Source organism: Callorhinus ursinus, unplaced genomic scaffold, assembly GCF_003265705.2.
Source record: "Callorhinus ursinus isolate GAN/ISIS: 27379988/994484 unplaced genomic scaffold, GSC_fseal_2.0 scaffold7, whole genome shotgun sequence".
Taxonomy (NCBI): domain Eukaryota; kingdom Metazoa; phylum Chordata; class Mammalia; order Carnivora; family Otariidae; genus Callorhinus; species Callorhinus ursinus.
Window position 1 is genome coordinate 51,856,029 of NW_027397069.1, and position 14,982 is coordinate 51,871,010.

The window sequence follows — 14,982 nt, forward strand, 5'->3', positions numbered from 1 at the left end:
ATGGAATTAGACAGTAAGTGTTACCAAGCCCTTCACAGAGGTTGTTGGGCTCAGGAATAAAGGCTCTGCCCCAGCTCTTCCAACAGCTTACACCACAAAGACTTGCTCTCAGAAAGAAAACAAATGACAGTTCCGTTCAGCCAAGGGTGGAGCCAGGAACTTAAAATGTTTCTCAAAAATATGTTCCCAAGAAATCCATGTTGACCAAAGCCAGAGGCATCCAGTGTCTGTTTATTGCAATCTCAAGGAATATTCTGCCACAGATTCTCCGAAGACTGATCTTTGTCATAAAATTGCAAACCTTTTTGTCTTTTTATAAAAAGTTTATCAAGTCTCACATTCCATATTTAATTTTGACAGCTGCCAAGGCCAATCAGTTCTAGCTTCCTTTGTTTAAAAGGTGTTGGTGACACGTGCTGTAAGCTTATGCTCATCCTCAATCAGCCGTGTTAAAAGCACTAATATTCTGTTCTTTTCTGGGTGCTAAAGAAATATAGCCAATGAGAATCCTGGCCAAACTTAAAGGAATGAATTTCACTGTACCAAGACATTTTTATTGCCAAATTAAGTCAGTGATTTATATCACACACTGGAGGCCTTGGGTGGGGATGTGGGAGTGGAGTTTTGTTTACCTTCTGTGGCTCAACTACCCTTCTAGTCTTTCATATGAAAAGCTGTTAATTCAGGAGTCACTTGTGAGTATTCAGTATTCCAAAGATGGCTTCAGGTTCCTGGCTGCACGTGTGAATGGCAGTACTCACTCCTGGGCAGGATATCTAGTTTTTAGGTTCTAGGCAATTGAGAGTCATTACCTGCCCCCCCCGCCCCCCACCCCGTTTGTCTTCTATTTCATAGAGTAGATGTTAGCGATGTGATTTGATCTGACAGGATTCCTACAAACCTTTGACCTTAATCTTTTGTTTGTATTTGTGTTACTTGTTAACATTTCAACCAAGATTTTGTTGTTGTTTACCAAGACTTTTTAAACTGTATGGAGTCAGGAAAGTTATTTTTTACATAATGCATTTTCCTTTTATATAGAAGAATATTTTCTGGGTATGTTTTTAGAGGTGATATAGGTAGTGGTTAAGGACCTGACATCTGAAGTTTCCTTATTCTTTTTTTAAGGATTTTACGTATTTATTTATTTGCGCATGTGCACGCACACGCACACGAGAGAGAGAGAAAGCACAAGCCAGGAGCAGAGGGAGAAGCAGGATCCCAGCTGAGCAACGAGCCTGATGTGGGACTCGATCCCAGGACACTGGGATCATGACCTGAGCCGAAGGCAGACACTTAACCCACTGAGCCACCCAGGCGCCCCTGAAGTTTCCTCTTCTTATACAGATCCTGGCCTGGTCACTTGTTAGCTGTGTGGCCTCAGGCAAGTTCCTTAATCTTTCTGGGCCCTATTTTCCTATTCTGCAAAATGGGGATATGAAAAAGATGCTGGGAGATTTAAGGGGATAATTCACCTAAAGCTCAGTACTTGACAGTAAACATCCAACAAATGCAAACTAATATTATTATGCTTCTATTCCTTGTTATTTTTAGATTTTTAATAGTAAACAGGAGAGTAACACATGTAGACCTATACATTGAGTTTTTGAATAGAGCCACTAAAACAGTGAAATCAAAACCTTATTAATCAGGGGCACCTGGGTGGCTCAGTTGGTTAAGTGTCCAACTCTTATCTTAGCTCAGGTCTTGATCTCAGGATCATGAGTTCAAGCCCTGCGTTGAGCTACACTCTGGGCATGGAGCCTACTTAAAAACAAAACAAAACAAAACCTTATTAATCAAAGAATAATTGAAGAAACTGGATGTGAAGCCTAGAAAAGAAAAAAGAAGTGTAGAAATGATGGTAACCATTTTCCAGTATCAGGAGAAACACATACCTTTTATTAGAAATTTATGTTAACTATCAGAAAGACCACATAAGATTAGAAAAACATTACATTTGTTAGTAAAAATTCATGGCTATAATTTTATCCAAAGTTTGTATGATTCTGAAATTCCAGGCAATGGGACTTAAAGACATAATGATAATTAAGACTTTAAATTATAGTCTATTCAATTTACCACTGGGGTAATTGTAATTTTAGTTACAGACTGGCTTTCTTCCAGGGAACCTACATTTCCTTATACACACAGCCTCATTCCTTCCCACAGCGTGCTATGTTAATTTCACTGTTTCACATTTGATTTAAGATCTTGCTACCCAAGGTATGGTCCATGCAATAACAGCACTGGTGTCACCTGTGAGCTCACAGAGAAAGGCGGACTCCGACTCCACCCCAGACCTTCTGAATCAGATCTGCCCAGTTGTGTAGCCTGTGTTTCCGATACATACAGCAGAGATGCCCATTCCTTTCTTTCTGAGGATGATGCAGAGTCCCCTTGGCTACGGCAGAGCCTCTGTGGGTCCCGCACCCTGGGTTCCTCCTCCTCCTCTTCTTCTTCTTCTTCTTTTTTTAAGATTTTATTTATTTATGTGACAGAGAGAGACAGTGAGATAGGGAACACAAGTGGGAGACGGAGAAGCAGGCTTCCTGATGAGCAGGGAGCCCGGTGCGGGGCTCGATCCCAGGACCCTGGGATCATGACCTGAGCCGAAGGCAGATCCTTAACTACTGAGCCACTCAGGGGCCCCCTGGGTTCCTCTTCTTAACTCTGCCCCTGTGTGCTTTTGTCCCTTGAGACTTTGTCCCTGGGATTTCTTCCTTAAGTGCTCTGAACTTAATAGCATTTTATTTCTTAGTTTAAACATGGCATTTCAGTCTGGTGACAATTTTATAGTCAAAACCCACATGGTATCTATTTCATAATGTTTTATAAAGTACCACTTATTATGAAAAAGAGTAGATCGTCCTGAGATGAAGCTCTATGCAAAATGTGGGTGGACTTTGCGGGTCAGTTGGAAACTGATAGGGAAGTGTATTTTGGTCTGCTATAAAAGTTTCTCCCCAAATTGCTTCCACATAACTACGCGAGGAAAGAGCAGAGAATTCTCAACTTGCTTCACTATTGAAAAGTAAAGGGAAATTTATGGGGTAATAGTGACATTGAGAAGAAGTAGTTCTTTAAGAGAACTGCATTTTTCATAGGTAACTAGAAACATTTCCGGCTTTTCAAACGAACAGATGTCTTTTCCCCTTATTATTAGCAAGGTTTTAGAAACGAGTAGGAACAACTTGGTACAATTTCTGACTTACAGGTCAAAACATTTTGAATTTACTTTTTAAGTAAGATGTTTTAAAAGCAGTTGGCACTTGTATTTCTGCTATTCATAAGAACACATTCAGCATTTCTGTAATTTGCGACAATGTTGTAGTAATCAGTATCATCTAAAATTAGTTTTCCTGAATATGCTTTACCTACATATGTATCATTCATGCACATAATTTTCATTCTTTAGTTTCCGTCTTTTTGGTTATGACTGGATTTACTGGGGGATAAGAATGAACATTGCCACCCCCCCCCCCCCCCCCGCCACAAGGACACTGGTATGATAAGTGTAATTACAGTACTAAGAAATCCTTTCCAGCTGAAGAACAAACCACAAAGACCGTGGTTTAAGTCTTTGTAAAGGTTTTTTTTGTTGTTGTTTTTTAGGTTTTGTTTTTCCTATTTAAATTTAAACCATACATTCAGATTTGGTTGTGCTTCACAGGTGTCTGCTTGCAAGAGTTTTCTTGACTTCGTGTTCTGCCGGTTCTCAATTATGAATCAGGCCAGTACTGGGGAAAAAAACGCACTTTAAAATTTACTTTTACTTTTCATTATGAATTTTTAAACCCTAAAAGCACGATGCATTCTTTTCACAGGCCACAGCACTAGGATAATATGTGTACTGATGGTCTAGCATCTGGAAATAGTTTGACCTACAGGAGATACAAAAAAATAACTGTAAAGATAAAGAGAGGGGAAGAGAAGGGCAGACAGGAGAAAGACCAGCGGGAATTGACCACAGAGATGGCATATTTTGCTCAATTCAGTATGGTATTTGTTGCTTAGGAAGCCTTAGGAAAGGCCACACGTGGGGTCCAGGGCTGCCTGTCACATGTGGTTGGCAGCCAGGAACAGCCCGAGCGAGGCTGAGGAGAACGTCACTCATTTGTTTGTTCTTTTAGTCAGCTTTGACTGACTTCCTTCCCTGGCTTTAGGAATTGTAGTGTAGCTGCAACAGTAAGTGTTGGGGGTCAGGCTAGGGTCCTGCCGTAGTTTGTCCTCACCAGCAGCTCCCCCTAGCATCCAAACTCCCCAAGCAGAAAGGATTGTTAGACATTTTGTGTAGATGTGATTCAGGTCCCTCAGGATTTTGTTTCAGCTTCAACAGAGGAGAGACAGTGACTCCCACTGGGTCTCAATATCTTTATCAGGAAAAATCAAGGGGTAGGCCATTGATGACCTCAGTCATGCCTTCTAACTGAGACCGTTGAGATGTATGGTTTGTGAAGGATCAAACAGCTCCTGACAGCTGCTACAGGAAGCTTGTAAGTCTAGACCTTTCTTTACCAATCCAAGTTGCTTGCCTTGTAAATGTTCTAACACACTGGTTGCTGATGGTGAAGCTTACCTCCATTTGCCCTGATTCTAGAGAAGAGTGGAGGGATGGCCTTAGGCGCCATCTTTGTTCTTGACTTTATTTATGTGCCCCACTTTCTGTAGTCTTGGAATGGCAAATTTCTGTAAAGAAAACACAAATTTATGCCTCCTGCCAAGGCCTGATAGGTTGCACTGCAAACAGAATGTGCCAATTGTTCTACTGATGAAGTGAAAAAATATTGAGGCCTGACAATTGATTTTTGGCATTGACGAATTAAGGCAGATTAGACGGCCCTTTAAGACGCTCCTGTTAACATTGCGGTGCGGGAAAGGCATTTTAGAAGAAGGGTCAGAAGAAAATTAAGAAAGGTATTGGAACATATTGTGGGTGCCTGAGAGGAGGTGTGTGACTCAAGGTAAATTTTAGATTGTCCCTGACTTATGACTGGGTCTCTTAGTAAATGCTTTTGTTCTCTCCTTCAATGACATTTTTTAGTCAGGAATTAGAGGCAACTTTCAGAGTTCAGCAGTCCTCCCTCATCTGCAGGTGTGCTTTTCCCAGTATCAGTTGCCAGCACACCCCGCTCCGGAAGCAGATGCTCCTCCCTCTGGCACCCTGTCAGGGGCTCAGCCCCAGCCTAACACTGTGTCATCGTGCCTACGTCCTCCACCCCACTTCATCCCACAGCGGAGGCATTTTATCACCTCACACCATCCCGAGAAGGCTGAGTCCATGTATTAAGTTCTCTTGAGGAGAGAGAGACCACACTCACGTAGCTTTTATTATAGTCTATTCTTACATTGTTCTGTTTCACTATAAGTTACTGTTGTTAGGGGCGCCTGGGTGGCTCACTGGTTAAGCATCTGCCTTCGGCTCAGGTCATGATCTCAGGGTCCTGGGATCGAGTCCCACGTCCGGCTCTCACCTCAGCGAGGAGCCTGCTTCTCTCTCTCCCTCTGCCCCTCTCCCGGCTTGTGTGCTCTCTCTTGCTCACCCTCTCTCTCATATAAATAAATAAAATCTTTAAAAAATAAGTTATTGTTGTTAATTTCTTGCTGTGCCTGATTTGTAAGTTAAACTTGATCACAGGTGTGTATGTATAGGAAAAAACACAGACTGTGTAAGGTTCGGTACTATTTGTGGTTTCAGACTTCCACTGGGGGCTTGGGATGTCGCCCACGCAGGTAAGGGGGCACTAGTGTGGCTTATTGTTATTGTGGTGGTTTTATAACAAGCTTTTAGAGATGAATTTCATTAAATGCCACCAGTTTGGTTGGTGAAAAGTCGAAACAAATCTACCCTTTTTTTGACATCTGTGACAGTATAGACTTGAAATTATAGTCCTAGTGTACGTTAGGGAGCTGTAAGAAAAGGTGAAAATGCATAGATCACATTATTCTTCACAATGTATGAAACTAATAATCTCTCTGCTTCCTCTTCTCAATTGCTGAAATCAATTTTAGTGTTTCCATTTCATTTTCAATACCACAGAGTATTTCAGGGATGATGGGCCTGTGATTCTTAGCGTTATGGGGATATTTAAATATAATTTAATATGAGAAAAATCAAAGGAATGTGCAAATTTGAGGTTGTATTTCTCTCTTATGTAAATCCAGTCATATATCTCTGATAGAATTGTAATGCCGAGTTATTTGATCTTTCCTAACTGACTTATCTTGGAGTATTCATATTTACAACATGCTGTGCATGAAAGTGTGAAAACCAGAACCATACAGTTTCATTATCATATTAACTTATAAAATGTTTTTTATTTACATAGTAAATCTGGGATAGATTATAGTAGAAACTCCTACAGATCTGAGATACTGAAAGTGGTAGCAGTTTTCCGAGATAAATAAGTAACCTATTCGTCTGATTAAACGTCTCTCTGCTAGTTACATGATAAGTAATACATAACTTTCCTTTTATGAGTTTCACCCTTTTGAGTTTCCTCATAGACATATTTACTTTGTCTTCACATGCTTAAGGTCTTAGCAGCATTTCTCCCCCAGCTCCCCACCTATCTTTTTATTATAAAAACATTCAAACAGAAAAATTGGAAGAATAGTACACTGGGGCGCCTGGATGGCTCAGTCCGTTAAGCATCCAACTCTTGATTTTGGCTCAGGTCATGATCTCAGGGTCATGAGATCGAGCCCTGTGTCATGCTCCATGGTCAGCGGGGAGTCTGCTTGAGGGTTCTTGCTCTCCCTCTCCCTCTGCACCCCCCTCTGTGGCTCATGTGTGCATGCATGCTCTCTCTCACAGAAATAAATTAATTAAAAAAAGAAGACTAGTACACGGAACATCTATGTATGTGCACCTAGATTCATTAATTAACATTGTGCTGCATTTGCTTTGTATTTGTGTGTGCCTGTGCACGTGTGTGAGGATGTGAAGGTATATACATATATGTGTGTTGCTGAACAACTTGAGGTAAACTGGGGTAAGCAAATACGATGTACACTCCCTACTTTCTCAAACATCTATCTTTTAAAAAAGGACAATCGACATAACCACAATAAAACTTCAGAATGTGAAAATTAATAATTTTTCATGACCTCTGATAGCCAGTTCATATTCAGATTTCCCCATTTGTCTCCAAAATGACTTTTATGACGGTTTATTTTTTTCCCTGAACTAAGACCCAGTCAGTGTTTATGCATTGCAACAATGCCATGGCCCTTTATTCTAGAATCTAAAACGTTAATGTTCTCTTGCATTTTCTGTGTGACATTGACGTTTGAAAGAGACCGGGCTGCATGCCTTGGAGAATGCCTCACACTGGGGATGTTTCTGATGGATTGTTTCCCTGGGGGGGAACTCCTGTATTTCCTATAAACTGGAAGTTGGGAAAAAAGTTTGGAGGTTATTTCTTTTACCTTTTTGGGGGGGTAGGGTGGAAGAGTTTAACAAAAAGTGAATCCTCTCTTTTAGGAACAACTTTCCTTAAAACCCAGGCCTCTATGACAGTGAGTAGAGCGGAGAAGAATAATGACTTTATTGGAAGGTAGTACTTGTAAGCTTCTGATTAGAGTCTCTTCCTTATTTCCAAAGACCTGAAGGAGAAGTCCCTTCCTCTCTCCTCTCCTTTGGGGTTCCATGGCACCTGGAGTGTGTGTCACTAGGAGATCTTTTTTTTTTTTTTTTCCCCCGCACGATGTGGCAACTGTCATGTGTGCATTTTTTTGTCTTGTGCCCCAGCCCGTGAAATTCTGACAGCAGGAATGGTGTTGATTTTCTTGGAACAATTCAGTGGTACCACACTGAATTACATGATTTTGCTAATTTATTTTTATTTAAAACTTTCTTCTTAAATTGGATGTGGAAAGGAGTTTTCTGGATCCACCACTCAGTTGTCTCTGCCAGGTGGATAGATGTTTTCTCAGAATACCGGGTGGATTCATCCTCTCTCCTGTCCTCAGTTTAGCTCCTTTGTCACATCTGGACTTCAGGTACCCCCAAGTGAACTGAGAAGGTAGGTGTGTCTATCAGTTTTTAGGAGTTGATGTGTGTCTTCTCTGAAACGAATTTTCTGTTGCCTATGGTGCTGTTTCTCTTAGTGCTTTGCCTGCTATACCCGTGGAAACATGTAGACTCTTTCACTTTTGCAGAGCTTGGTATATCAGTTAGACAAAGTCCCTTCCTGCACGGACATTCTGATTGGTTCCATGGCCTTAAAATGTTGAGCAAGTATACTTTTTTTGTGTGCCCTACAACTTAGCCTAAACTTTGCTATAAATGGCAATGATTCTGAATTGCCCTGGTTCCATGCCAAAGGCTGGAAATAATTTTGGGATATAAAAACACAGCTTTCACATGAAAATATTTATTTTATGGGCGGTTGATAAGCGTGCATGTGTGTTATTCATATTCATAATGAATTAGTTCCTTTCTTCAATTGCAAGAATAAGCCTTCATTAATATCCAGTTTGTTGGAGTGGAAATAAATGATTCCAGTAGTAGTATTATGATTTCATTGTGACTCCCTCCTGGAAAGGCATGATGGAATGAATACTTTAATCATATTTGAAGAAAAAGAAATAAGGCTCTGAATGTGCCCTTGATAAAAGGGAAGGCGGCTTTCAGCATTCACTTGTAAGTATCATTTATTCAGGCAGTGCTCGAGGCTAGCCACCAGGCTCTTCATGGCAATTAAGATGAGAGTCAGGATTCTGGGGAGCTCTCAGTCTAGCCAACCTAATTAAATTAGAGCTCTTCGACCAGGAAGGGGCCCCAGAAAGCCAGCAAGGCAAGCCTGTTGCCTTCAGGCAAGTAAGATACTAACTCCTGTTCCTGGGTGAGCCTGGGTTGTCTTCTTTTATAGTTTAAATATTGTTGAAATAAAATAATAGTTTCATTTTCAATTCAATGAGCTAGGTCAATATCGAGGAAAAGAATATTTACAGTTGGAGAAATGAGAGTTCAGTCCTCAGTTTGCAGCTTCACTATGTGCCATGGAGTCCTTAAACTTTGTCATGGAGCTAAAACGTCCCTGGTTTTCAGGCCTTTCCTCGTGTCATGTGGTATTTAAATAAAAAATAGGATTTTGTTTTAGTATATGTGCTGCCGAAGCGAGCACTAGGATTTTGTTTTAAAATGTCGGGATAGCCAACACTTCCTACCCAGCGGTACTTTCTGTGGCTCAGTCCTTATTTGGAACGTGGCATGATGCTGAGGTACTACAAATAAATCTTCCTACTGGTGTGCATAGTTGGATAGATTTTTGAAGTGTGTAATCTCATCACATCCAGAGAGAATGATGGTCTCCTGGCTTTGGATAGCTAATTTTTGTTTAAAACAGAGGAGTGTTGCTGATTCCTGCCATGGCTAATAGGCAGCAGTCTCGAGAGACAACGTCACAATTTAACCACTTTATGGCCCCTGAAAATGTCATGCCTGTGACACTGCCCCGTGATATATGCCACTGTATTATTCCATCCTTTTAGCTTCTAGACTTCCCTTTTCTATGTCAGGCAGGGGTGCTGAGTTCTTGTTCTCTCTATATAAAGGGGCTATATCCTTTGTGCAGATACTGGGGTTCCCTGTGGCTGCCATCACTGGCCTTTGGAGTCACACTGATCTGGAGAATTTATTTAATCCCTTTTTGCCTCTGTTTCTTATCTGTAAAGTGGGACTAAATTGCTAGACTATGTTAAGCATTTAGGAAGTATGTTATAAATGGTACTTAGCATTATACCACTTACATTTGTGCAAGTTTTATTATTCTAAACCCCTCCTTTGGTCATGTCATGCCTCTCCCCAGTCCGTGTTCTTAGAGCTGAACACCTTTGGTGATTCCCTACTGCTTATGGGTTAAAATCTAAACTCTTTAGTTGGCCATATGAGGCTCCCTGTGATATGCCTCTGTCTTACCTTTCTGGGCTCATGCTTGGACTGGTATGGAAAATGGGGACCAGCTGCCGTGCCACACATGCCACTGAATTTACGGCTTCCAGTTTGTGGGTTCTCTCCACCTGAAACTCCCTCATGACCTGCGTTCCTGCCCCTTCTTCTCCCCCTGGCCTGTCCCCCTCCCCCGCCTCGCCACCCAGTTTCCACCTGCCTAAATCCCCTTGTGCCTTTGGGGTCCTGTGCCCCAAGGTAGGCTTTCCTATTTCCCTGCCAGCTGAAAATAATGTCATCCTCCTCTAAATTGCTAACCCTATATTTATAGCTCTCTTAAAACCCTGAGGAACTTTATTGAGAATTCAGATCATTAAGAAATATTAAACAGTGTTCAACACTTCCATTTATTTAATAAGAAAGTTTGTCAGCGTACAGCTCACCCTTGAACAACATGGGTTTGAACTGTGAGGATCCACTTATAAGTGGATTTTTTCAATAAATACAGTGTAGTACTGTAAATGTATTTTCTCTTCCTTACGGTTTTCTTAGTAACATTTTCTTTTCTCTAGCTTAGGTTACTATAAGAATACAGTATATAATACAAATAACATCCAAAGTATGTGCAAATGGACTGCTTATGTTATCATGTGTTTATTGACCAGTAGGGCTTCTGGTCAACAGTGAGCTATTAGTAAAGTTTTCCGGGAGGCAAGGTATACATGAATTTTCCCCTGTGCTGAGGTGAGGGATGGTGGGTGGGGGAGGGTTGGTGCTCCTATCCCCTGTGTTGTTCAAGGGCCAACTGTATTTTCAAATATTTTTCAACAAGAATTGAAACAAAAATGTTTGTTTTTCTTTGGAAGTTTTTTTGTTGTTATTTTGTTTTGTTTTCCTAAGAGCTGAATTGATTAGACAAATTTAGTGAACTAGAACATGCCATTCTTCAAACAGTTCTTTGAATCCCAGCACTTGGTATCTGATTAGGTCATGCCGGAGAATACAAAGGCAGGAGTGCCAGAGTCTGCACAGAGTCACTGAATTTTAGAGCCAGGAGAAACCAAAGTGACTTTTACGAACCATCCTTGTGATCTGAAAAAAGCTCAATCTCAGATAAGTGAGGCAACGTTCTGAATAAATGTATTCTGTGGGTTGATTCAAGGGGCTGGTTTCGCTAGTGGCTGCCTAGTAAACCAGTGGGCGCACTGGAGCATTTGCAGCGTGCCCCCCCGTAGCCTGCTGCCTTGCCTGCAGCACGGTCCAGGCAGGGACCATGCTTCCCATGGGATGATCCTGAGGTGAGGCCAAAGCTCCCACGACGTCAAGTCCAGGGACACTGACTTGCCCCTGGTGGACCCGTATTTCACTTTTAGTCTCTCTCAGTTTCTTCTTCTCTTTCTCTGAATTTTAAATTCGCTCTGGTTTGATTTCATATTTGTTCACTGGGGTAGCTTTGGTTCAGTAGACCCACAATAATGATAGAGAAGAAACACTGTTTTTTTGTTAGCTATGTTTTTTACCCTGTATCATTTCCTGTATGAAGCCAATTTTAATTTGATGTGCTAAAATTTAAGGGTATCATTATGGATTAAGTATTATAACTTCAAATTTTACAAGATTTGAAATGAATGGTAATAGTAATAATAACAACATAAGGGTTAACTCACATATGGCATATACTATGTGATAGGAATAATTTTAGGTGTTTTATTACATATTTGGCTTACCTATTTAATTCTCACAATGATCCTACGAGGTAGTGACTGTTATTATCCTCACTGAAGCACAGAGAGCTTAAGTGACTTGGTCAAGATCACACAGCCAGTAAGTGGAAGACTTGGGATTTGAACTCAGGCAATCAGACTCCAGGAAACAAGTCAAGATATCCATTGTTCTTCCTTTATTATCTATAATCTTTCCATTTGGCACTGGACCCCTCCTTAATTTCAGAAAAAAAAGTGGAAAATGCATGTTTAACATTTAAGCAAAATAAGAATGATATGTGAAATTTAAGAAACAAAACAGAGGATCATGGGGAAGAGAAGAAAAAATAAAACAAGATGAAACCAGAGAGGGAGACAAACCATTAGAGACTCTTAATCATAGGAAGCAAACGGAGGGTTGCTGGAGGGGAGGGGGTAGAGGGATGGGGAAACTGGGTGATGGACATTAAGGAGGGCATGTGATGTATTGAGCACTGGGTGTTATATAAGACTGATGAATCACAGGCCTGTACCTCTGAAACCAGGAATACATTAAATGTTAATTAACCGAATTAAAATAAAATTAAAAAAAAAAGAATGTACTGTAATAAATTTCCAAGCTAACAGGGAATTCTTCCAAAAATGTATTTGCTTATGAGGTTTTTAAGAAAGTCACCACAGGACAGATGTGGGACCTTTGTTTTTGGACAAGTGCTAGTGCTACTTGAACTCAAAGAAATATTTAGTGAGAAGATCCTTATAGAGTAATAAATGATTTCTTATCTCCCTGGAGAATAAAGACCCTTGGACTTCAAGTCACTACATGCTGCCTCCTTGAGACAGGGCCCTCGGACAGATACCACGTGCCCTGGGAGTTTGGTGGAGGGAGAGGTGACTTCCAGCTGACTTTGACAATAGGATTTAACATTTAAAATTTCTCAGGTTGACTGAATTAGTCCCTATGACTTCGTAAGTGACGGCTTCAGTTAGCTGCGAGGAATAAAATCACCAAATTACAATGGCTGCAAATCCTGAAAAAGACACTTGCCCCTACTTTTCAAGTGTATCGTCGCTGCCTTCTAAAAATAAAACCTATCTAGCTCTGAAATGTGAAGACTGTCATAAGATCAGATAACAAGAATGTAATTTAGGAAAACCTGATTGACTCCAGTGTAGGTGGCTATCCAGTCTGCATCTATAAAAGGAGTCTCACAAGTAACTGATTCCATCTCAGTCCCATTGACAGTGTTTCCAATACTGCTTTCCCTTCCTTGAACTTTCCAGGCTCTGGATTTTCTCCTACCTTATTCTGAGTTTACAGACTTTATTTAGTTCCCAGCTTCATGCTGATCATTTCTAGGTTTGCTTTTTCCTTGGTCACAGTAGGGTTTAACTTCCTACCATTGCTGGTCCCAGACTCCCTCAAGAACCATATCCCTTTATGGCAGACTGGAATGAAGGTAACAGTGGGTTATACATTTTCTTTCTCTGGGGAACCAAGAAGGTGAATAGGCCTGATGCCAGCTTTTCTGATCGTGCTGCCTATAAAACTGCCCTGATCAAGTCCTATGCCCACTTCCTCGCCGCTAATGAGGCAGACCCGCTCTGCCTCCCCAGACCATTTTTGGATTCTTTTCCAGGTTGTATGTCCAGACTGCACACGCAGAATGGGTTGCAAAGCAAGTGCGTTGGGGCTTTATATTCATGTCAGGCTTCTCACTTCTACTGGGGATGGATATAAAGTAACTTTTGTAGCTCTCCTTGGTTTATTACTGACATCTGTTCCGCGTGAACACATCCAGCTGCTGCTGCAGCCGCATCTGCACTTTAACCTTCCACCTACCTTTTTGTTTTAAATGTAATTTTAGATTTCGTTTGTTTTTCATTGTGAGCTCAGAGGAGAAGATGGGTTCCAGCTATGACTCAGGGTGAGTTCCTGTGTCCTAATTCTACATTTCTGGAGCATTTGCACCTGACAGGAATTGACTCAAGGAAACAAAAAGAACAGGAAAGGCCCTAGGCACATACCGGCTGGCCCAGACACGGACTTTTGCTGGTGACGGGCACAGAGCAAAATCAGCCACGTGAAATCAGAAGCATGGCTCGATATTATTTCTTCGACTATTTTGTGTAGGAAAGGGAGGGTAAAAAGTTGGGAAAGTAGTTATCAGTGGTGAGCATAGCTTTACAACTAAACACAGTAAATCACAACTTTAGTGCTCCAAAGCTTTCTTAGTTGTGATGTCAAAAAGGCTTTGAAAAAGTAACCAGTTTTGAGACTTTTAAAAAGCAGAAGTGTTAGAGAGCAGGACTTCCTATTTTAGTCTTAAGACTGGCAAGAAGGTGGGGCTGAGAACGGTCTGGCTGTGAGGGGAAGACAACAAAATGGCTCCTTCCCTGGAAGCATGCATGCAAATAAGAGTGCTTATCTCTTTCATTGTAGGAGAGTGAATTTTGAACTTTCCTGCAGTTCTGAAGAAGTGCTGCGATCCTAATGAACGACCAGGGCACCCGGTACCTCTCCTGTGCCCCTAAGCGTTTTCTGCCTGGAAGAGGCAGCATGATTTGGTGCAGTCTCATACAGTGATGGTAAATCAGAGTCTTGATTTCTCCAGAGAGATAAAAAATTATTTGTTATTGTGCAAGGATCTTATATCAGTAGCATGACGTCTGTCATGTTTCCATTTTTTTAAAAAGATTATTTATTTATTTATTTGACACAGAGAGAGAGAGCACCAGCAGGGGGAGTGGCAGGCAGAGGGAGAGGAAGAAGCAGACTCCTCGCTAAGCCGGAAGCCCGATGCGGGACCCATCCCAGGACCCTGGGAACATGACCTGAGCCGAAGGCAGAGCCTAAGCGACTGAGCCACCCAGGTGCCCTGTCATGTTTGTATTTTTCTAGTGCAAGACACCTGGTGTGGCTGTGAATATAGTAAATAGGAAAAAGTTGGGCATTTTTCAATCTTGGATTTTACCTTAAGCATGTATATGGAAATGAAATGTTCAGAAGAACAGAGATCTCTTTGTTGGGGTTGGGGGAAGAATGCCCATGAATTCTAACTGGAAGTTACCTTGAGATGAGACTTTAAAGGGGACGATTTGAGGAAGTGCCTTCTGGGGATGGTGGGAAGTCCCGTTGTGGGGAGACCAGCAGCTGTTAGTTGGATCAAAGTCACAGAGATGTAGTGGTTGATGCTGGTAGTCAAGACTACTGGGTCTGTGGTGGTCAGCGACTTGCCCAGTGCTTGGGCTGCTGAATTTGGGGAGCAAGAGAAGCATTTCGCCTGCCCCAGCAAGCAGTGACTTGTGCCTGGTATATGCAGCTCAAAGCACTTGAATTTTCAAATGGCTTTTAAAAGGGACACCACTAATAGGTTTGCATAG

General features: G+C 41.5%; 1 protein-coding gene across 3 annotated transcripts in view; it reads left to right on the forward strand.

Annotated features, from left to right (window-relative positions):
* LRCH1 (leucine rich repeats and calponin homology domain containing 1) overlaps positions 1-14,982 on the forward strand; it is a 196,589-nt gene that overhangs the window by 25,543 nt on the left and 156,064 nt on the right. Inside the window, exons 2-3 of one of the 3 annotated variants that reach the window (XM_073894535.1) lie at positions 14,042-14,187; positions 14,324-14,472. The exons of the other annotated variants lie outside the window; for them this stretch is intronic. The gene's annotated coding sequence lies outside the window, so the exon portion shown is untranslated. The remainder of the gene's footprint in view (positions 1-14,041; positions 14,188-14,323; positions 14,473-14,982) is intronic. 3 annotated transcript variants of the gene reach the window in all.